This window comes from Gossypium arboreum, chromosome 11 (genome assembly GCF_025698485.1).
Source record: "Gossypium arboreum isolate Shixiya-1 chromosome 11, ASM2569848v2, whole genome shotgun sequence".
NCBI classification, from domain to species: Eukaryota; Viridiplantae; Streptophyta; class Magnoliopsida; order Malvales; family Malvaceae; genus Gossypium; species Gossypium arboreum.
The window spans coordinates 116,028,141-116,049,898 of record NC_069080.1 but is presented as its reverse complement, the minus strand read 5'-3'; the positions used below and the strand labels follow the sequence as shown (position 1 = coordinate 116,049,898).

Here is a 21,758-nt window from a genome sequence, read left to right as displayed (position 1 = left end):
TGATTTATAGCAGTTTCTAAGCCCCACTCGATTTCTTCTTTACCCCTAAACCTCTTCAGCCTGAGAGAAAGGTTACTTCTGTATTTCCTGAGAGGAAGGTTGTGAATATGATCACCCCATGCTCATTTCATTCATGGTTCTATATTGTTTTCTTGTTGCTGAATCTTTGTTCTTAGTCCTTCGCATTGATTTTGAATTTGATCCAGTTTACACCATTTCTTTGCTTTAGCCTTCCCTGGCAGGGGCTAATATGATAAGATTAGCGAAAAGAAAGTGTCGACTTCTATAGAGATATGTTTACTTGCCCCATCCTTCGACAGATTGGTTCTCTCTGAGAAATTTAATTTTTATGATCACTCTTGCTTCGTTGTTCATTAGTACTGGTTTATGCGTGTTTAATTGGTGCTCTGTAAGTCATTTCCATCTGCGTTTTTCTCTCGTATACTATCGTTCTTTGCGGTTTGAAGATAAACCTGATTATTCCTATTTGAAGAGGCTTTTTCGAGACTTGTCTATAAGAGAAGGTTAGTTATCATCATTGTGGTTATGTATTCTGTTACTCTTTCGCACACATACACACATACTCAAACCAGAGGATGTTGTTGAACTTATTTCTCCTTGGAATGTCAAGTTCTTTGTTTTCTGTTCATTAGTACTGGTTTATGCGTGTTTAATATTATAAAAACGCAAAATTCATGCTTTAATTTCAATATTATAAAAAAAACTATTAAAAAAGTCTCCTTCTCTTACTTTTTGTTTTTCCTTTTCCTTTTCCTTTTCACTTTCATCGTTAAACACCTGAAAATAATTTCTTTACTGTTTTCTGGTTTTTATTTTTATCCCCGCAAAAAAAAATCTTATTTATTATTTCCAGCCATTTCTGATTTTTCAACCGTTATTCTATATAATTTGACGTTTGGATTTGCCATTTGAATCATCGGCTTCCTCTCACGACAATGTAGTTGCGTTTTTCTCCTTAATTATGTTTTCCGTTTCAAAATTTTGGGGATTTTGGTATCAATTTCAAACTGTGTAGTTGATGAAGTTGGATATGGATCTGTAATTTTTCCCTTAGATTTTTTAGCTTTTTTCTTCAAAAGATTTCATTTTCTTCTTCTTTTGGTCAAAACCTCAGCCCCCCCCCCCCCCTTTTTTTTTGTTGATCTGTTGGAGGCTTGGAGTTGTCATTTTAGTAAATCCCTTAGCTTTGAAGATAGTATTTTGTTTTTGTTTGGCTTGAGAATGGATAATGTGATTGGTGGTAAGTTCAAGCTTGGAAGAAAGATTGGTAGTGGCTCTTTTGTAGAGCTTTATTTAGGTAGGGTATCCCCAAAGCCCTGTGATGGCTTTCTTCGCTTTTCTTATTGATGGAAAATATGTATTGTTTCTTTAATTCTTTGTCAGCTTTGTGCTTTTCTTTTCCTAATCTTTTTGGGGGTTTGTGTTGAAGGGGTAAATGTGCAAACTAAAGAGGAAGTTGCTGTCAAACTGGTATGGTGATCTTTTCTTGAGAATGTGTTTTTGGTAGTGCTTTTGTTGGTCTGCTTCTAGCTTTGGTATTTATATCCTTGCTTTGGACTTTAAATGCATTAAATTTTGGACAGACCAAAAAAAAAGAAAGCTTATTTTTTTCAAGAGAATGTTTTCATATATCCAGCCTTGTTTTAGCTTTATATGGTTCTTCATTGAAGCATATAAAGGGGAAGACAACTTGTTATTGGTGATTTCCATTCTAAGAAGGTGAAAAAAGTGTTTTCTAATTCTACACAAATTTATACTAATTGACAAGTGTTCCCAATCTGCAGTTTATTTTTTTTTGGCCTCTTTGAAATGAAGTGTTCTGGTCATCTTTACATGTTAGAATGTGTCCTTTTAGGTGTGATTGTGAAGAGAATGAAAATTTCCTATTCCTAATCATTATAACAGTGATGGGCACAAAACAGTAATTTTATTTTCTAATTTGACCCTTTGTTTCTCTCTTCCTTTTTGCAGGAATCTGCAAAGACCAAGCATCCACAGCTTTACTACTAGTCAAAATTGTATATGCTTCTTCAAGGAGGAAGTAAGTCTATGTTTGTGCTTCACTCTCCTAACTTGACTATGATCTTCTCTGGTAGCCTTGTCCACTGCAGTTCCATTAATGCCATTATGTGAAAGGGAAAAAAAGAGAGGAAAACATGCAAGCTCTGTGGAAGCCATGATTTCTTTGATTTATATCTTCATAAACCAGTCTTCATTCAATTTACGATTGCTCTTGGTAGTGGTTGGTTTAGAAAGTGAATAGCTGGCCTTCTTTCCTTCACATGATTATTGCACTATCAACTTAGTCTTTAAACAATTTGTTGAACAAATTACTAACTCTTTTTTTTCCTGGTCAAGCTAGCAGGTTGATGTCTTATCTTGAAATAATGTTGCTAGGTTTTTTGGATAAATTTTTAGAAAGCAATTATTTTTATCCTTAAATAACTTGTTGAGGTTCTCCTTGATACAGCGCGTATACCACACCTTAAGTGGTTCGGAATTGAGGCAGATTACAATGTTATGGTAATTGACCTTCTTGGACCTATTTTGGAAGATTTGTTCAACTACTGCAACCGGAAACTTTCTTTAAAGACGCTGTTGATGCTTGCTATCAGTTAGTAAGTATGACATTCTTTTCATGATGAAGAATCAGTTCAATTTTTTCATAATATTCTCCTTTTCAACTTTTTTTTTTTCAGATTAATAGAGTAGAATATATGCATTCAAGAGGTTTTCTTCACCTTGACATAAAGCCTGGCAACTTCTTGATGGGCCTAGGACGCAAGGCAAATCAGGTATTTAAAGTTGTCGTGTATTATATTTTTTTGGTGAACATAACATGCACATACATTACTCATTACTGCTTGCACAGCAACTTTCAAATTTGAATTTCTGGTCACGATAAAAAAATATTATTTCATTTCTACCTATAGGACTTTGTCACACTTGAAAAGTATGAAATATTCTGATATCAGTTTTTCATTACTGTTACTACAAGTATTTTAAATCATTGACTATGGTCTTGCGAAGAAGTATAGCGATCTTCAAACTCATAAGCACCTCCCTTATAGGTGATTATCTTTTTGTTGAGTTGTTAATACAGAAACTTGAAGATCTCAAGATCGTATAGTTCTCATCATAAGGCATGACTATCAAGTCAACATTATTTTTTCTAGTATGCTCATTTTATTGATGGGCTGCCCGAATCTCTTGATAAAATATCTCTCTTTGTGGTGGTTGATTATTTTTTCTAGTATGCTCATTTTATTACCCTCATTCATCCTTATAATGTTGTTTCTGTGGCTTGAATTCTCTTTGATTAAATAGTTTGTTTGAATCTATTGTTAGTGACCATAATGTTATTTTTACTAATAATTTTTGGAAAGAACTCTTTCGTATTTATGGAACAAAGTTAGCCTTTTCCTTTGCCTACCGCCTCACATCGATGGTTAAATTGGAGTTAATCAATTTTACAATTGTATTGTATTTACATTGCTTTGCAGTGGAGCAACCTAAGCAGTGGGTTGACTAGGTAGAGTTTTGCTACAACACTTTCTTCCATACAACTTCTACATATCCCCATTTTCAGTAGTTTATGGTCAAACTCCTTTAAGATTGTTCTTGTTTGATTTTAGGTATTTTAAAGTTGTGGACTAATCCTTGATAACTCGTGATGAGGCTTCATAAATCATCAATGCCAAGCTTAGCAATACATGAAAACTAACTTGTGACAAAGGGCATTATGATGTTGAATTTGATCTTGGTTTCTATGTTTGGTTGTGCTTATATTATGGGCCATGGAACAAAGTTCGTGATATATGCACACAACACATTCTCTGTTAGAGCAGATTGATCTTTTTGTGGTGGTTGATTATTTTTCCTAGTATGCTCATTTTATTACCCTCTCTTGGCTTGAATTCTCTTTGATTAAATAGTTTGTTTGAATCCATTTGTTAGTGACCAAGATGTTATTTTTACTAATAATTTTTTGAAGGAACTTTTTCGTATTTGTGGAACAAAGTTAGCCTTTTCATTTGCCAACCACCCCACATCGATACAATCGTGATGTATTTACATTGCTTTGCAATGGGGCAACCTAAGTAGTGGGTTGGCTATGTTCTTTAGGTAGAGTTTTACTATAACACCTTCTACAGTTTCTACATATCCTTAATTCCAGTAGTTTATTGTCATGCTCCTTTAAGATTGTTCTTGTATGATTTTAGGTATTTTAAAGTTGATGTTGTGGGTTAATCCTTGATAACTTGTGATGAGGTTTCATAACTCATCAATGCCAAGCTTAGCAATACATGAAAACTAACTTATGAAAATGATAGGGATAGGAAAATAAAGAGAAATACTGAGGTGACAAAATAGAAAATAAAGAATTGAAAATTTACTTGTAAGATTAGTTCGATTCGAGATGGACTATTCACCCAAATAATACTTTTCAAAAAAAAAAAAAGTCCTCCCTTACTAAAGAGTTTCCTAAATAGTAAGAAAATAACCTTAGGTAATGACCTCAACTAATAAGCTTAAATAAAGGAACATAATTTGTAATTGCCAAAGTGGTTCTTAATTTTCAGATTAGTGTAACCAAGGTGGTTTTATGATTTTAGTTGACTGACTAAATGACTTTTTCCATATTTTTTCCACATGTCTTAGATATTCTCCTTGAGTATACTTGTAGGGAGTTGCATCAATACTTCCCTCTCGTAAGACAACTTGTCCTTAGGTCATAATTTTTGGCAATAAAAAGAATGATTTCCCAATTTGTCGAAATGGGCAAAAGAGCAGGTGGTGAACACGACAGTTGGCTTGTGGTTGGTCGAATTAGTGATACGTGGAATATAGGATTGACTAGAAAAGATGGCGGCAAGCTGAGTTTATACGCCACCTTACCAATGCGTCGCAAGATTTTATAAGGGCCAAAAAAATGTAGAGACAACTTTTCATACTGTTTCTTGGCAAGTGGTTTTTTTTCGATATAGGAAAATAGAATCCCCAACCTTGAAAGAAAAGTCTTGACGTTTAGAATCAGCTTGAGATTTCATACAAGATTGAGCTTTGAGCAGGTTACCTTTCAAAAGTTTCAGCATGTCATCCCATTGGATTAGTTGTTCCTTTAATTTCGCTATTGCAGTCTCGCCAAAAACATAAGGATAAAGTGGTGGCGGATCACGACCATAAACTATCTTGAAAGGAATAGCATTTACTATTGTGTAAAAACTAATATTAAAAGAGAATTCGACCCATGTCAAAAAAAACTACTCCATTCAGTAGGTTATTTTTGTGCAAAGCAACAAATGTGGGCCTTTAAACATTGATTGACCATTTTTGTTTGGCCATCAGTTTAAGGGTGGTAACTTGTGCTTATCCATAGTTTCATTTTGCTTAGTTTGAAAAGTTCTTGCCAAAAATTGTTGAGAAAAATAACATCTCGGTCAGATACAATTGAATGTGGAAAAGCATGGAGTTTAACAATTTTTTTGCAAAAATTTACAGCAATTATCTTGGTTGTAAAAGGATGAACAAAGGGAATAAAGTGAGCATATTTACGTAAACGGTCTACCGCCACAAGAATCGTGTTAAAACGGTGTAACTTGGGAAAGCCCATAATGAAATCAGGAGAGATGTCTTCCAATAGTTTATGGTCATGCTCCTTTAAGATTGTTCTTGTATTGATTATAGGTATTTTAAAGTTGATGTTGTGGACTAATCCTTGATAACTCGTGATGAGGCTTCATAACTCATTAATGCCAAGCTTACCAATACATGGAAACCAACTTATGACAAAGGGCATTATGATGTTGAATTTGAACTTGGTTCCTATGTTTGATTGTGCTTGTATTACGGGCCATGAAACAAAGTTTGTGATATATACACACAGCACATTCTTTGTTAGAGTAGATTGATGTTGCAGTTTTTCTTGATGAAGTTACGATATTTGCTGAAGGTCTTTTAATATTGAGAGGCATGCTTACACTGATATCAACAGGTTGGTCTTTTAGGTACAATAAATAAAAGTTTTTTTTAGGTTTATTATTTTATATGTAATGATATATTCATTACAACTTTTAGGCTGTAACGCCTTGAATAATTTATTTCTGTTTCTGTAAAATCTGACACAACTGTGTATCTACTTTAGTTTTTAAGTGTTCTAGGTGTGTGTATGAGGTCTTGGGTTTATGTCCCACTTTTATCAACTTTGTTATTTTTTTTAGAACCAAGCCTCATATTTGTTCAGTAGGCTTATATTAAATTATCTATAAATTCATATCAGAATTGGTGTGTTGGAGGTCTTGTGTTCAAATCCCTGCATGTGCGTGGGTGATAATTTTTGCTTTGAGTATTTGACAGGAATTTGAGGGAACCAAAATTCTGTGGTGGTTGTGAATTAGTGGATTAAGGGGGAGTGGGAGGAAATTTAGGGATAGGATATCAGATTTTCTGAGTGGTTATCTCGATTCTTTTCTTTTTTCTAAAAAAACCTCTTCTTTTTCCTTTTTCTGACTTTTTACTTCTGATTTCTGTCAATTTCTTCTTTTTTCTTTCCATCATTTTTTTTTTGTCTTCATCTTTCTGTCAATTGCAACGTTTCTGATTCTCTACTTTCGTATGAGTTGGTAAGTAACGGTAGTAAGGTTTTGTGAGTTAGAAGTTTCTTTTAATATCAGTTTAGGTGTTGTTTTCTGTTCGTTAATTGATTTTTGAGTTTTTGGCAGTAGCAAATCGTGAGGATCGAGACTTTTCTCTCGTGGAATCGTAGTTGGTTGTTCGGGGTATTGGGGTAAGAAATGAACGTTGAATTGGACTGTTGTTGGTTTGGGTGGTGTCAGTTAATCATTATACCATGACTGATGTTGGACTTGGGTTTATCAATTTTAGGTTTTGGTGAACTCGGCAGGCATCGAAATGGTACCAAGTGTTTACTTGAAACGCAGAAAAATAAACTTCGGCAAAAGTCAAAAAATTGTTCTGTTGATGCCACACGGGTGTGTGGTCATCCGTGTGGTAGGCCTTGTGCGAGACACGACCGTTTGGTTGATGAAGACATGACCGTGCGCAAGACACGGTCGTGTAGTGGCCGGAGTGTGGCTGTGAGGGCCACACGAGCGTATGAATTTTAGGCCAGATTACGTGGGCCACATAGGTAAGGACAATCTCGACGTGTGGGCCCGCACGGACAAGCACACAGGTATATAGGCCCATATTTTTGCACGGGTTGTTTTGATCGACTGTAGAACTATTATAGGGTTGATAATGGCTAACTAAACCCTAAAAATTGTAGATCTGCTTGTCTGATATTTTGTTCTGATATGATAATGCTATACATGTCTGATTAATCCATAATCTGTATATGAGCATGTTGGACATGTTAAACATTTATTTCCATATCTGCTTTCTGTATCTGTTTTAGGGTGAGATTTGTATATGTAAAGGAAGTGCTTCGTACGGCGATCATCACCTTTATTCTAGCAGCTTGGCTGCATATTATCTGTTATGTGTTGTAATGCCACGATATGGTGTGTAGGGTTGGGTGGGTGTTTTTAACCTCACATGGTGTGATAGGATGGTTGGAGGTGGTGTATAGAGGATGGAGGCAGGATTCTAATTATCTGATTTGTATTTGTTATCTGCATCTGAGATGGACATGAGTTCAAATCTATATCTAATTATATATGTGTGATTTCCGTATGTTTGCATGTCTAATTCTACTGGGTTACAAATTGAGTTTACAAAAATTCACTTGTTTGTCTAATCTGTTCAGGTAATTCACAAATTTAGGCGGATTGGTGCGGCGGAGACTCAGTAGTGACCACTCAACCGTAAACCGCTTTAAGTTAATAATTTACTGTTTTATTTATGATTTTGGTTTTTTTTTTAGAGTTAGTAATTTCAGGGACTCCCTGAACTTTATGGGTTTTAACTGTTGATTTTTATTTTTTTATAATCTGCATGATTTGATAAGATGTGTTATGAATTCGATGGTTTTACACAAAAAGAGATCTTTCTAAAAATAACAAATTGGGTTTCTAAAAATAACAAATTTGTGAACCTTCTGTTGTAATAAGTGTTTTGACAAACTAATTAATTAAATAACGTTTTTAGTATATTCATGAACGAACTTGTGGTATAAAAATTGAATGGCTTATCAAGTCAACACTATTTTCAAAACTCATTTCTTATGACATCACCAGATTCGGCTATAACGTCTAGGGCGGGTTTGGGTGTTACATAGGTAATTGTAATTTAATGTTGTGTTTGAATTATATGATAATTAGTTTGGAACCTATGCAATGCATGTGATATGATTTTATTTTTCTAAATTTGATATATTTTGATGTTTATCATGACTTATGCCTCAAATAATTATATTTGAAGAAATATAAGATATTGTACAATAATCAAGGGTTCTTCAAAGAATTGTATAAACAAATGAAGTGAGGAAGGTGAGTGTGAATTGGCTTCTTTAGAAAAACATATCAATAGTTAATAATGCGCCAAGCAGATTTTTTTCAAAGATTTAAAAATAATTCAACAAATTTTCCATATGGCAAGTACCATACCTAGATAGTCTATACGTTTATTTACTTTTTATTTGGTGTATATAACACGCACATATGAATAATTACACAAATTTGTTCATAATTAGATTCATATCATATAGTTCATACATATTCCTTTGGCTTGTATCCTTTGTCGTGTTTTGTCAATTTGGTTTGCAATATACTTTTTGCCTTATCAGAAAGTTACACAACCATTTTCATGTATCGTGATCTACCAGTTCAATGTATATTCCATCGAAGGCAAAACCATGAATATATTTCCTTAACATCATTTCCATGATTTAGCTCATATCATTATTTTCTAAAGTAAAAGGAACTCACCAGAAATACAATAAAGTCTATAAAGTAGGACCTTTGGCTTTGTCACTTGATCCTTCAACAGTAGCGTGAGCTAAAATATGGATAATTACACTTATCAGATCATTACTCCATTGAATCTAAACATGCATGCAAGAAACACTAACACAACCCAAAATTAGGAAGTTCTACATGCATAATTGTTCAAATGCTCATATTCATTCGTTATTACACATTGAAATGACTTAACCAAGTCTATAAAACATCATATATGTACACTTTAAACGTATTCTTTCATTTAACTTTGAATTCATATAGTAATGAACACTTAAACCTTGCTCGAATCAAAGCATTAAGCACGCTAGGCTCAAGACCGAATACACATCACCGCACAAAGCTCGCTAGGCACGGCGTCGAATACACATCATCGAAGTTTCATGCATATTTATTCACATTTTAGTACATTTCATATAGCATATCATATTTGTAATTCACTTACTTCATATCAATATATATATATCATATACACCTTGACATTATATCATAGATATCATTTACATGTAGGCTAATTCCAAATACATTATTTTCTCTTCAAAGTTCTCATTCACATATTTAAAACATAACATCATATATAGCATTAACAAAGCATAAACTACAAACAATTCCATCTCTAATAGATGACATATATATGTATATATTTACCATTTACATAAAATCGAACCAAAATATAACTTCTCATGCATACAATATACATCACTATATCCTAATATACTTTTCCATATTTATTTCATAACACTTTCAAAGAAAATTACTTTGCATTTCAATACTTCAAATATATATCATACTTCTATTCATACCTTTCTCAATTTTGACACATCATAAGCATGTTTCAATCCTCTCAATACCATCTGCTTCTGACTTGATCGGGATCAATTCATTATATTACGAAAAACACATTTTAAGCGTAAATCATCACACTATCATTTTATCACTTTATGGCATGTATAGTTAGACTCACACGAGCTACGTTAGTCCTAGAATCGACTAAATTGTAGCTCTGATACCAATAAAAATGTAACACCCCTATCCCATAACCGTCGCCGGAATAAGACGAGACATTACCAGAAATTAAGAATCGGATCAGAACGGTAAAATTTTGAACCCTTTCTTAAATAAAAGATCATTTATTTATATAACTAATAGACACAAACAAAGATCAAATTTAAAACTTATAAAAGTAAACTTCCATAAGATGCCATATTCGCATGGCTTATATACAATAGTCAAAATATCATTCTACTTATATAGTCTATCCTATACATGCCATAAGCTAAGTCCAAATCACATGATTACTGCAATAGTAGATAGTGTGACGAAGTCTTGTGATCCCCGAGCTAATAGTAAGAGTCAACGATCTACAAAATAAACAGAGAAACATAACATTCAAAGTAAGCTTTCATAAGCTTAGTAAGTCTTAAACAATTTAAACAGTTGAACTTAAAACAAACCAAATGTTCAAATCACATAACACTTTTCGAGTACAATACTATTTGGCCGATTATGCACAAACACATATCATTTTACTCGTTTATACTCAAACTCATATAAACATAGTATTTACAAGCTTAGGATTAACTTTAATTTTTCAAATTTCACTAGTGTATCATTTCTTACCCACACTTACTTTCAACATTCATAGTTAAATGGCATATCGAAAACTATCTTATAACTTTATATAATAACTGAATGCACACATATACAAATATACATATGAATTTACAACATCTTTTCATATACTTCTCACCCGTTAGATCAATCTCACATATAATATATATATATATCACATACCAAAATCACTTAATGTGTAATACGAGTTCAATTTATCATCTTTGCATAGGATCTCGTAGTCATATACTTTATCAAATTCACTAACACTTGGCCTGTAAGGTATAAAACCCGAACATAACACCAAAGACGAAACCTACGGGACTTTAAACTCAGATATAATACCAAAGACTAGGCTCATGGATTTAATCTGGATATAATACCAAAGACGAAGCCTCACGGATTTAACCCGGATATAATTCCAAAGATATAGCTGCGGGTCTTTAAGCCCGGATACACATCAAATATCATGCATATTTAATCATATATTAACACATCTCATTCAACATATCACATTAGTAGTCATTTGCTACATTCGGATATAAGCTTCACATGAACACTATCATTTACATTTCGATTCACACCAATCATCAAATTCATTTAATTTACATGTACTTAATTAGGTTGTTCGTACCTGAATAATTTACTTTACGGAACGAATCCACATATCGTATTAGCCAATAGTCTTATAGCACCACACTCTTAACAGTTTACCTCATCGAAGTTCACATTTAATCACTTTAGTGCCAAGCCATATTCGGCTACCACAAAGGACTAATAATAATAATTTTATACACATCATGGTTTCCTTTAGATATTTAATAATCACAAATCGTAATATCTCTACCAGCACATATACGGCATAGTTTATTCATTGTAACACTCATTTAGTGCATCAAATTTCCAGATCCAATTCAACTTAAGCATAATAGTCATAATCGGCTTATAGCCTTAAATCATTACATATTCGGCACATTAACCAAATAAAATTTACATTCTCCTTGCCATATTAATTTAACTCTTAGGCATATAAAAGGGAATCAAGCTTAAACACTTAAGAGCTTACCTTGAAGGTTGCCGAATGATTACAACGGCTATTCGATTACTTTCTCTTTTCCCTTATCCGAATTTGCCCCTCTATGCTCTTGAGCTTAAATTCAAAGATTTTAAACTAGTCATTATTCAACTATTCAAGCATCACTTTCAAAATATAATATATATATACATTCGACTTTCATACCTACTGATCGTAGTAAGCTTATAAGAAATTAATAAGCAACTCATTAACAAATTTTTTTTGTCAGTGTTTACAACATAATCATAATTCCACTGCAAGCTGTCTTCCTGAGCAACAATCACTAAATCATTTATAACTGGAGCTACAAAACTCCAAATCAAGTGCTGTTAATTTTCTCTGAAAGTAAACTCATAAATCTTTTATCCATAAAATTTTCAGAATTTTTGGTTGGCCAATCAATACTAGATTTTTCTTAAAGTTTCCCTTGTTTCACTGTTTGACTAATCTGACCACTCTTCACTATGAATCAAATTTCTCATTGTACAGAATTCAAAATATGTTCTCGTTTATTTAATTTGAAACTAGACTCATTAAGGAGTCTAAGCATATAAATTTCATCTTAGGACAATTCTTGTACAATTTATAATGATTTTATAAAAACAGAACAGAGGATCTAGAAGTCATTCTGACCCTGTCCCACATCACTTCAAATATCTCATTATCGGAAATTCTTTAGTTTACACGGTTTCTTTTATAAGAAACTGGACTCATTAAGCTTTAATTAAATAATTTATTATGCTTCTAACTCATCTCTCACAATTTATGGTGATTTTCCAAAATCACGTTACTGCTGCTATCCCAAGCAGATTTATTACCAAATCACTCTTTCACACATACCTTGCATGCATGTTATTTAAACATGCATATCACAAATCCATCATCACATACCTATAATTTCACTTAAGCATAAACTCCATTTCATCATTTTAAAGCACAAACATTATTCAATATTATCCAAGTTCACACACAACATGTTAGCCGATTTTCCCCCTTAGCATCTAAGGCACATGCATGCTCATTTGCTTGGCTCAACTTCACCTATCTTCCATTATTCATCAAAAGAACATGAAACAACAACCATTTCCCTCATTTCAATTCATGACCGAATGCTCACAACACAACCAAAAATCAAAAATATGCTTCATGAGTTAAGGTATAATCAAGAAGAACCCATGAACATCAAAATAGAAGCAAAGTACCAATAACTTACCTTCAATTTTCCTCCTCCTAGTAACCGAATATTCAAGGGTTTCCTCCCCTATTTGCTCTCTCAATTTTCGGCTATGAAGAACCAAGAATGAACAAAAACCTTCATTTATTTCCCTTTTTTTATTCTTATTATTCTTTATTCCTAAACATTTTATGACACAAAATGGCATATATTAATTTGTGTCATACCTATGCCATAACTTCAATAAAAAAATTTGCACATGTTGTTCATCATGACCATCATCCATTATAATTATTATAATGCTAAAATACATATATTATCTAATACCCATCACCTTGGCCGGCCACTACACATAAAATGGGAGGTTTGACATGCAAATCCTCCTATTTTGCACTACTATTTATTTAGCCACTACAAATTAGCCTATAGCATTTTCAGAAATTTTCACATAAGTCCTATTTCATAATTTCACTCACAAATGACAAAATCAAAGTATGAAATTTTCACACATGCACTTTCACATGTAATAATCACAGAATATAACATTTAATTATTTTTGTGACTCAATTTTGTGGTCCCGAAACCACTTCCCGACTAGGGTCAAATTAGGGCTGTCACAAATACTGCAATATATTTGATCCATTAGGACAGGAAGTTGTGACTATCTAAATGAACAATAGAAACTTTGTGCTGGATTGGAATTTTATGGCCTTGAGAGCCTATACCAGTTCAGTAGATAAATCATATAGTTAGCACAAAAGACAAGGATATGTGAACAATAAGTTCTTTAGTTAAGTGTGCAAACCAAAAGCAATTGTGAAGATAACTAAAGTTGAAGGTAAAGATACAAACAAAAGCTTTGATAATCTTCCTATTAAAGGTACCAGATCTGTTGTTGAAACTTATCACAGATGTGACTTAGCAGTATGGGAGCCTACAATTTTTGAAGAAGTTTCACAAGAAAACAACATTAGTGTTTGTTACAAAATGGTCAAGAAACAGTGTTCAAAGTTGGCCAATCATGTAGAAGCAAGTAGCAAGATGAAGTGTGAGCCTGTAAGCTCACCAAAATACAAGTTGTGAACTCAGCAAAATTTTGTGTTGATAGATGTGCGAGTTATGAAAAGTGTAAACTATAAGCTAAATAAAATGTGTGCTGCAAAAGTGCGAGGCCATAAAATGCAAGTTCATCGAAGCACATGCTCAATAGCAGGCAAAGATGCAAACCTGTTGATACTCTAACAAAACCCTTTGGGAAGATGAAGTTTGAAAAATTGCGTTATGATATTGGAGTTAGAAGCATGGAGGTCAAGGAAGAGTTGCGAAATGACCATCCTGAACTACGAGCTCACCTACGAACTATGAACTGTAAGCTCACCAAAATGTGCGAGCTCACCAAATGTGCGCACTTACCAAGATTGCTAGCTTACCAACACTACGAGCTCTTCACTATGCAAGTTGCCAACTTGCAGTGAAACTGTGATAAATTTTGATTAAACATTTTGACAGGTGATTAGACAGAAACCATCAAATAAAAAAGAAAGTTATATAAATCTAGTCACTGAATTAAGCCAAGTTGTAATATTTTATTACTATTTTTAGCTTATTTAAGCATGGTTTTTCATGTAAACTATGCTTGAATTTTTTAATGAAATAATTTACCTAAAATTTTCTCCATTTTTCATCTTTTTGCTTTTGTTTCAACCTCTCCTTCATCAAAAATCCAATAAGTAAGGTTTTTGGAAGAAGATGAATATAAATAAAATGCATAAGTTTATTGGTGAAAACAGTAATATTCTTATATACTTAAGCAGGGGGACTAGGTTTAGTGGAAAGATCAAATTATTCCATTAACACTTTTGATTTTCGTGAATAAGTGCACTTATCATAATTTAAGTCTTATCAACTATAGTATCTTAGTTCCACTCTAACTAGTTCTTATTGGACTAACTAAATAGTCTTATAAAAATAATAAACAAATCTATAAAACTACAAATTTGACGTCTTCGCCAAAACGTCTAGGGTGGCGTATACTCAATAGAAGAATCCATCAATCCATAGATTTTGCCAATCGGTGCATACACAAAATTCCAGACTTAGCCACAAATAATACTTAATTTACTCAGAACTACATTTTTTTATAATAAACAGTAAACCATAAATAGACACTTATATCATTATATTGTTGCTTGGTTATCACAATATATGCATATTGTGGGTACAGGCTTTGACCAGTCAAGAATATCCTCTGAAAAGTTTCGAAGCTATTCAGCCTCTTTACTAGATTTGTCTAAAGCTACAAACTCAAATTCTATTGTAAATCTTGATATAATCATTTGTTTTGAGGATTTTCATGACACAACTCCTCCCAATGTAAAAACATATCCAACTGGCATCAGAGAATCCTTTTAAAACAGCAGGATATCTGGAATAAGGCAATCCGTAGTCTCGAGTATATCTACTTAAACTATTCACAATAAAAACAATATTTGGTCTAGTACAATTCATAAGTTAAATTAGACAAAAAGGGCAAAGGTATGGAAATCTTTGTGATTGAAACTCACTTAGTGGAAGAATCAATTGAGCACTAGGTTATTGATTATAGAGTCATTAACCATATGTGCGTTTCTTTACAGAGGTTCAGAGAAACAAGAAGTCTGAATGATAAAAGGCTCTTGTTACAAATTGAAGACGGGAGCTAAAGTAGTAGGAGAAGTTATTTTACATTTTGATAATTTTAAGAAAATTATATTAAAAGTCTTATGTAACTCATTTTAAGAGCATTTTATCATATGTGCATTTCTTTATAGAGGTTCAGAGAAACGAAAAGTCTGAATTATAAAAGGCTCTTGTTACGAATTGAAGACGGGAGCTAAAGTAGTAGGAGAAGTTATTTTACATTTGATAATTTTAAGAAAATTATATTAAAAGTCTTATGTAACTCATTTTAAGAGGAACTTAATTTCTGTAACATGTTTATTTAATAATGGTTGTTTTATAACATTCAAGAAAGGGATTGCTACTCACAAAAATTATTTTTTAATTTGTAATAGATGGATGTAAAAAAATTTCTTGTTTATCAAACCAAATAATTACTCGATGCTTCAAACAGAAATAGTAAATAAGAAGTTTAAAACTTTTCACTCTAATAAGGGGTACCTATGACACTTAAGACTTGATCATATTATCACTAGAATCATGAAAGATAGTCCCTTAAATATGCTTAAAGAAGTTAGTCTTTCACAATGTGAATCACGAGCTATCAAAGATTAGTCAACAACATCAATTTTAGAATACCTAAAATCATACAAGAACAATCTTAAAGGAGTTTGACCATAAACTACTGGAAATGGGGATATGTAGAAGCTGTATGGAAGAAAGTGTTATAGCAAAACTCTACCCAAAGTACCTAGTCAACCCACTACTTAGGTTGCCCCATTGCAAAGCAATGTAAATACATCACAATTGTAAAATTGACTAACTCTAATTTAACCATCGATGTGGGGTGGTAGGCAAAGGAAAAGGCTAACTTTGTTCTACAAATGCAAAAGAGTTCTTTCCAAAAATTATTAGTAAAAATAATATCTTGGCCACTAACATGGATTCAAACAAACTATGCAAACAAACTATTTAATCAAAGAGAATTTAAGCCACAGAAACAACATTATAAGGATAGGAGAGGGTAATAAAATGAGCATACTAGGAAAAATAAAGAGATATTTTCTCAAGAGATTTGAGTAGCTATCAATGAAGAGGTCAATTAAACCTGATTTAGAAATTGCAGCAAGCCCGCAAGACTCGAGTGTTTCTCCTTGTTTTGCTGACAAACTTTACAAGTCTAATAAAATTCAACAAAATTAGCTACAAAGTCTTCTACACTTTCTCATCAGTGCTGTCATGAACACTAGATAAAATGAAGTTATCCTAAAGAACCCAATTCACATCCAACTTTCCCACTTCAATTGGTAATACAATTTTGTTCAAGAACCTATGATTGTCGAACAATATCTTATATTTCATCAAATTTAAAGACGTGAGGCATGGGTCACGATAATAATAAAAAAACAAAATTATTAGTTATATATCAAATTAAATTAAAATATTCATATCACATGCAATGAATAGGTAGCAAACTAATTAGTATATAACTGAAACAAAAATGGCAATTGCCTAGAATTTTTAATGAATATATTTTATGAAATAATAAACCTAAAATTATAGTAACTTTTTATCATAAACGAAGAAAAAGGTTTAATGAAAAATGGTTTTCCAAATTTCGTGGAAAACATGGTTACCAAAAATACAAGTTCATGTAATTAAGATAATTAATTAACATAGTTACCAAACATTATAAGTAGACACATACAATGTAAACAATCAAATTAAAAGGAACTATCATTTATTGTACCTGAGAGACCAGCCTGTCGAGGTTAGTGTAAGCAGGCCTCTCAATATCGAGAGATCTTCGACAAATATCATAGATAGCTTCATTACCAAGGAGAGCTGCAACATCTATATGCTCTAACAGAAAATGGGTTGACCAAACACTATTTTAAGGCTCTACAACAAATATGGAAAACTGTGGGGAGGGTAAACAGTGAAACCCAATTTTGATTTCTTACCATAATCCACTGAAAGCATTTCAAGAAGCAGTGATCCAAGCATGAAACACCAAAAACCCTTGAACTCCAGTACAGTTATCTGGTAGCTTTTTGATCCAGGCAAAGATCCCCCATTGAATTAGTTGAACTTCATGAGAAGTTCTGTGTGCATTTATTGCGGGCTTTAATTTGTGACCTATAAGACAAAAACAACTAAACCAGTATTAATGAACAACGAAACATGAGTGATATCATAAAAATTAAATTTCTCAAAGGGAACCAATCTGTCGAAGGATGGGGAAAGTAAACATACCTCTATAGAAGTCGACACTTTCTTTTCGCTAATTGCTAGCTTTTAGCCCCTGCCAGGGAAGGCTGAAGGAAAGAAATAGTGCAAACTGAATCAAACTCAAAATCAATGCGAAGGAAAACAAAGAACAAAGATTCAGCAACTAGAAATAATATAGAACCATGAATGAAATGAGCATGGGGTGATTATATACACAACCTTCCTCTCAGGAAATACATAAGCACATAACCAAGGGATTCCAAATCATCTCTTTGCTCTGACGATGACGATAAAAAAGAAGAATGTATAAAAAAAAAAAGTAACAAGCAAACTTTCATCTATGATATATGATTTACTGCTACTATTTGAGTCGTAAAATAAAACAACTTACCAATTCCAAGGTGAGTGTTAACACTTGCATAACAAGCAGTGCCTGTGAGGTTTTTGTTTTCTCTGCAGCAAAAGAATCTGATCAGTCATTTTGCAAACAAACGTATTTGGTTGCACCAAATATTAGGTATATCTTTACCAAGTGGGAACTTGATACAAGGAAAGTAGGCAATATGATTTTTCTCGAATTGTACAAAATGCTAAGGCATTATAAGTTGCATAAGTAAAGCAAAAACTGAGGTGGAAAACGTGGCTAGACCATGAAGTAACTTTCTTATCTAGTATCTTGACTTGATAGTCATGCAATACAATGAGAAGTGAGAACTAAACAATCTTGAGATCTTCAAGTTTCTGTATTAACAAGTCAACAAAAAGATAATCACCTATATGGGATGTGCTTATGAGTTTGAAGATCCCTATACTTCTTCGCAAGACCATAGTCAATGATATATACTTGTAGTAACAGTTATGAAAAATTGATATCAGAATATTTCATACTTTTCAAGTGTAACAAAGTCGTATACGTAGAAATGAAATAATATTTTTATCGTGACCAGAAATTCAAATTTGGAAGTTGCTGTGCAAGCAGTATAATGAGTAATGTATGTGCATGTTATGTTTGCCAAAAAAATATAAGACACGATAATTTTAAATACCTGATTTGCGTTGCGTCCTAGGCCCATCAAGAAGTTGCCCGGCTTTATATCACGGTGAAGAAAACCTCTTGAATGCGTATATTCTACTCTATTAATCTAAAAAAAAAAAAAGTTGAAAAGGGAGAATATTATGAAAAAACTGAACTGATTCTTCATCATGAAAAGAATGTTATACTTACTAACTGAAAGTAAGAGAACTTGACATTCTATGGAGAAATAATAATGAAAAGGAAAAGAAAAAACTCAAAGTAAGAGAAGGAGACTTTTTTAATAGTTGTTTTTATAATATTGAAATCAAAGCATGAATTTTGCGTTTTTATAATATTAAACACGCATAAACCAGTACTAATGAACAGAAAACAAAGAACTTGACATTCCATGGAGAAATAAGTTCAACAACATCCTCTGGTTTGAGTATGTGTGTATGTGTGCGAAAGAGTAACAGAATACATAACCACAATGATGATAACTAACCTTCTCTTATAAACAAGTCTCGGAAAAGCCTCTTCAAATAGGAATAATCGGGTTTGTCTTCAAACCGCAAAGAACGACAGTAGTGAAAACACAAGAGAAAAACTCAGATGGATATGACTTACAGAGCACCTATTAAACACGCATAAACCAATACTAATGAACAACGAAGTAAGAGTGATATCATAAAAATTAAATTTCTCAGAGGGAACCAATCTGTCGCAGGATGGGGCAAGTAAACATACCTCTATAGAAGTCTACACTCTACACTTTCTTTTTGCTAATCTTATCATATTAGCCTCTGCCAGGGAAGGCTGAAGCAAAGAAATGGTGCAAACTGAATCAAATCCAAAATCAATGCGAAGGAAAACTAAGAAAAAAGGTTCAGCAACAAGAAACAACATAGAACCATGAATGAAATGAGCATGGGGTGATCATATTCACAGCCTTCCTCTCAGGAAATACAGAAGCAACCTTTCTCTCAGTCTGAAGAGGTTTAGGGGTAAAAAAGAAACTGAGTGAGGCTTAGAAACTGCTATAAATCAAGAAGAAAAGAACAAGGGGGAGTTTTTCGAACGAATATAAAATTTGAATTGAAGATTTGAAACTTCGAATATTTTATTTGAAGATCTTCGAATATTTGAATTGAAGATTTGAAACTCTGAATATTTTGGTATGGTTTTTCATTTTCTCAAAAAATTTAATAGTTTAAGTAATTTAATTAAATTAGAGCATATATTAAATATGGGGAGTATATAATAAAATTTTTATATTTTTAAAAGTTGATGTTGTAACTAGACCTGTTCATGGGTTGGGTTACTTTCTAAGCTCGAAGGTTTGCCCGAAATTTAATAGAGATTAGGCAAAAAAATTAGGCCCTTTTAAAATATGTTAAGCTCAAATTTGAACATTCAAGGTTTGAGCCCTACTTGGTCGGTCTGTTTTTAAATTTATAATATTTTATATTATATAATTTAGAACATAATAAAAATAAACATATACTAAGTATATAATACCACTCTAATGTAAGCATTAAAATAATATATAAAATTATTAAATATTAAAATAATATAATATAAATATTTTTAAAAAATTTAAAAATAATATGTATGGTCTAAAATGAATTTTGGTTAGTCTTTTTGCAAATATGAATGAGTTTAAACAAAATTTTAGGTCAATATTGTGAGTCGTCAGCTTGAGTAAGTATAAAATATATTAATAACATACTTAGACTTAACCTAAACTCGGTTTATGAGTACCTCTAACTATAACATTATATTATTGAAGATTAAAATTTATATATTTTAAGATTATCCTAATATTCTCTATTCATTTAAATAAAAAATTTTATTTAAATAATAATGAAAAATAAGCTTTTAGACTAAAATAGTATAAAAGAATTATTTATTAAAATAATACACCAATTTTTATTTATCAAAATTACATTTTTTAACTCAAAATTATTTTTTAATGTACCAAAACCAAATCATCATTTAAGAAATTGTGAATTTTTATTTAATTAAATTATTTTAAAATAGTAAAAGAGAGAAAGTGGGACTTCTTACTTTTTTTCATTATTTTATCTCAGCCTTCAAATTTTAAAATTTTCATTGTTTTAAATTTTGGTAAATTAAAAGATATAATAACTTATTTGGTCCTTAAAATTCACAAAAAAGAAAAAATAAATTGTAACGCCTTAAACCCGGTCTAAACATTATAACTGAATCTGGTGATATCACATGAAATGGGTTTTGTAAACTAAATCATCACCATAAAATCATTTCAGTTTATTAGCGCTTATTTGTTTTTAACAAATTCAAAAACGTTTATTCAACTCTTAAGTTTTTGTTTTTATTATCAAAACATTAATCCATTTGCCTCAAAATCATTTAGAGCGGAAGCTTATGAAAAATCATGATGTTTTAGCAATACAGTTCGTGATTTGGAAAACCATGGTTTAATATACCGTTGCTTTAAAAGAAAACTTTTTGATAAAGCATGCATAAATTGAGCATCAAAACCAAAACCATCAGTTAAAAGTCCATACAGTCCCAGAAAATACGACCTCTCAAATCTTAACACTAATTTAAATAAAACCATAAACAAAACAAAACAGTTTAAGGCCAGTGGTCACCGTCGAGTCCTCCACTGCACCAATCCGCCTAAGTCTGTGGATTACCTGACAGAACAGACAAACAAATGTGAGTTTTCGTAAACTCAGTGTGTAACCCAACAGAATTAAGCATGCACCCAACATAAAATCTGAATCAGACAGATACAGATTCAGGCTTAAGCCCATTACAGATACAGATGTGCAAACCAGAATCAAATATCCTACCTCTATCCTTTATACACCATATCCGACCATCCCTACACACCATGTGGGGTTTAAAACACCCACCCAACCTTACACACCATGTTGTACCGATGCGGCACGTAACAGATATAATGCAGTCATGCTGCCAGATAATAGGCACAAAATGCCTTTCAGAACACTTCCTCCAATATATATCATCCCATCCCAAATATCAGATAACATAACATACATACAG

General features: G+C 32.4%; 1 long non-coding RNA gene and 1 pseudogene across 3 annotated transcripts; one reads left to right on the top strand and one right to left on the bottom strand.

Annotated features, from left to right (window-relative positions):
- Nucleotides 1–547: 547 nt before the first annotated feature.
- On the top strand, nt 548–8,023 carry LOC108471188 (casein kinase 1-like protein 9; annotated as a pseudogene).
- A 2,026-nt stretch (nt 8,024–10,049) lies between these two features.
- On the bottom strand, nt 10,050–19,811 carry LOC108473072 (uncharacterized). Of its 3 annotated transcripts, XR_008274776.1 has the most exons (12): nt 19,616–19,811; nt 19,452–19,520; nt 19,210–19,338; nt 18,736–18,831; nt 18,081–18,142; nt 17,909–17,966; nt 17,714–17,775; nt 17,422–17,596; nt 17,208–17,320; nt 16,566–16,637; nt 11,617–11,700; nt 10,050–10,300 (listed from the first exon to the last, which is right to left on the bottom strand). It is a non-coding gene; the product is annotated as an uncharacterized LOC108473072 (long non-coding RNA). The 3 variants fall into 3 exon arrangements; XR_008274775.1 differs by lacking the exon at nt 17,909–17,966; XR_008274777.1 differs by lacking the exon at nt 17,909–17,966 and having other exon boundaries at nt 17,208–17,311.
- Nucleotides 19,812–21,758: the final 1,947 nt, after the last annotated feature.